At 42.4% G+C, this 3279-nt stretch overlaps 1 non-coding gene across 1 annotated transcript; it reads left to right on the top strand.

Moving 5' to 3' along the window:
* The first annotated feature begins 869 nt into the window (after positions 1-869).
* Positions 870-951, top strand: TRNAS-GCU (transfer RNA serine (anticodon GCU)). The gene has a single exon. It is a non-coding gene; the product is annotated as a tRNA-Ser (tRNA).
* The last annotated feature ends 2328 nt before the right edge of the window (positions 952-3279 follow it).

Genomic DNA, 3279 nt, shown 5'->3' with positions numbered 1-3279 from the left:
AGGGCAAAGAAGACCGCAGACACAATATAGTTTAGATGGCCAAAGACTGCAAACCTCACTCAAGGAAAAAGACCTGGGGGTGAGTATAACACCGAGCATATCTCCCGAGGCGCACATCAATCAGATAACTGCTGCAACATACGGGCGCCTGGCAAACCTACGGATAGCGTTCCGATACCTCAGTAAGGATTCGTTTAAGACTCTGTATACCATTTATGTCAGGCCCATACTGGAGTATGCAGCACCAGTTTGGAATCCACACCTAGTCAAGCACGTCAAGAAATTAGAGAAAGTGCAAAGGTTTGCAACAAGACTAGTCCCAGAGCTACGGGGATTGTCCTACGAAGAAAGGTTGAGGGAAATCGGCCTGACGACACTGGAGGACAGGAGGGTCAGGGGAGACATGATAACGACATATAAAATACTGCGCGGAATTGACAAGGTGGACAAAGACGGGATGTTCCAGAGAAGGGACACAGACACAAGATGTCACAATTGGAAGTTGAAGACTCAGATGAATCAAAGGGATGTTAGGAAGTATTTCTTCAGTCATAGAGTAGTCAGGCCGTGGAATAGCCTAGAAAGTGACGTAGTGGAGGCGGGAACCATACATAGTTTTAAGGCGAGGTATGATAGAGCTCATGGAGCAGGGAGAGAGAGGACCTAGTAGCAATCAGCGAAGAGGTGGGGCCAGGAGCTGTGACTCGACCCCTGCAACCACAAATAGGTGAGTACAAATAGGTGAGTACAAGCACACATACACACACACACACACACAGATACACACACGCGCACACACACACACACACACACACACACACACACACACACACACACACACACACACACACACACACACACACACACGGGACGAGGTGGCCGAGTGGTTAAGGCGTTGAACTGCTAATCCAATCGGGTCTTCCTGAGTGGGTTCGAATCCCATCCTCGTCGCACACTCATCTTTCATATTTTAAGAAGAGGTAAGATAACTCTCACAGAGCAGGGAGTGAGTGACCCAGTAGCGACCAGTGAAGAGGCGGGACCAGGAGCTATGAATCGATCCCTACAATCACAATTAGGTGAGTACACACACACACACACACACACACACACACACACACACACACACACACACACACACACTCATAAAGCAGCTCTCCATCCCTTGTGACTGCTTAAATACAGCGGTAATTTGCCGAACAGTTTTTCAAGTTAGAACCCGGAGTGCTTAAACACAAGCAAATCTTACTAAAATATTGATGAAGGTTGACCCTCGTGCCTGACGGGTGTGACATAAGGCAACTTTCCTTGGGGATGAATTTTTTAAGCCAGATTTATGCGGCGTCAGGTCAAAAACTTCCATCAGAAAATAATTTCGAAGCGATAAATCCAAGCGTCACCTTTTACCCTCCTACCCGGGAGGCTCCGGTCTTGGAAGAGTTTGGCTGGTGTAATGAAGACGGGAGACGGAGGCTACGTGGGGGGAGGCGACCCCTTCGATTTTCAGAAGTAGGGGGGTGGAGAAATTTGTAAATACATAGATTGGCAGAACACGTTGGAATAACGTATCGCTATATGGAAGCAACGTTCCCAAGAGACAATACTTCGCTATTCATAGAATTTCATTACGTCACAACGGACAAGGTTACTCTTTATGTGGGAGGGAAGAAATCTGTGAAGGAAAGACGTAGGTTGCAGAATACGTTGGAACAACATGTCGCTATTCATAGAATTTCATCAAGTCACGACAGACAAGGTTACTCTTTAGGTGGAGATGTATCCTGTCTTAAGAGGCGACGTTTCACTAGCTACAGAGCTTCATTAGAGAGTGAATGGTTGTCCCAACGAAACATTGTTTTCCAACCTGTGTCTTGACTTGGTAATTGTCTTCTAAATTCAATATGGATCCAAGGGTGAGCATTATCATGCTCGAGGGTGTTATTACTGATGCAGGTGAGGGGGATATTTCTCCAAGGAATTACTGCTACCCTCTACTCTCTTCGATTAAACTTTATAAACTCCCACTCAACAGGGTTCAGCGCATCATGAAAATAATAATGGCATTGTAATGAATCTCTCAGCAGTGACAGGAATCCTAAGGTTTCTAACCTTATTCTGTCTTTTATTAGATTGGATACACCAGCAGTGTGTGATTCCTTTCTGTATAATTGTGACGGGGTAGTAATACACTCCGTGTACCTACAGTTTATGAAAGATGTATTTCAGGCAGACCCGCTGAAAGCGGCTACCATAATTAATGTGATGGTTTCTGGGAGGGTGCGCTGATGCCAACGAAGGGCTCTTGATGCAAAGAATTGCAACTCTCCTCCCATTCCTTGGACCAAATCTTATTAATTCTTCTTCCAAAGCGCTGTAATACTTCCCAATGAGTATGATAATAAAAATAATAATAATTATGAAATCCAAGGAAGACCCACAGTGTTTGGCTCGTGTTACCTTATTCTCTGTAATAGTTACTTGGCCAGAACTCTCGCAAAGTGAGACTACAGTACTCTATATGTGTGCACTCTTCTAAAAAAAGATCCACGACCCAGTGCAACAATATTACATACCCACGTAACTTAAGTGTAGTATCACATATTTCGTGACTCTGTGCAATAATATCACATACCCGCAATACTCAGTTAAACAATCCTTATTACATATCCCAGTACAATATCACATACACGAGTCAGTGCATTATCACATATTCACATAACTCGCATTATCACATACATTAGTGCAATAATATCACATATTCACATCAGTGCAATAATATCATATATCCATATCAGTGCAATAATATCACATATCACACCTCAGTGCAACATCACATACCAAAGCGAGTCAGTGGAAAAATATCACATATACTCAGGACCTTACTCTGGTTATTAGTCTAAATAATAAGGTACGACGTATAATCTACAATAATGAGCGTAATTATATAAATGCAAAAATAACCTGCACATAGGAGAGAGGGAGAAGTTAACAACAACGTTACGTTAACAGCCATGTCATACTCTGTTAACTTAAGGAGATTTATACTATTATTTAAATGTACACTAAATAAAAATAACGAATCAAGCTGAAATTTACTTGCTCGGTGTGACGTCATGGCGATGCATCACAATGAAGTTGAAAAAAATGATGTTTAATATAATAAACATTGGAGTAACGCTCGGAGTACTTGCTTGTAGTATTTTATGTGATAATTATGTCGTGATAACAATTGTGTATCTACTCAGATGAAGAATTAAGACATCTATGCAAAAGTATCTA

Source organism: Cherax quadricarinatus, chromosome 65, assembly GCF_038502225.1.
Source record: "Cherax quadricarinatus isolate ZL_2023a chromosome 65, ASM3850222v1, whole genome shotgun sequence".
Taxonomy (NCBI): domain Eukaryota; kingdom Metazoa; phylum Arthropoda; class Malacostraca; order Decapoda; family Parastacidae; genus Cherax; species Cherax quadricarinatus.
Note: the sequence above shows the minus strand (reverse complement) of the source record. Positions and strands in the feature narration are given on the sequence as shown.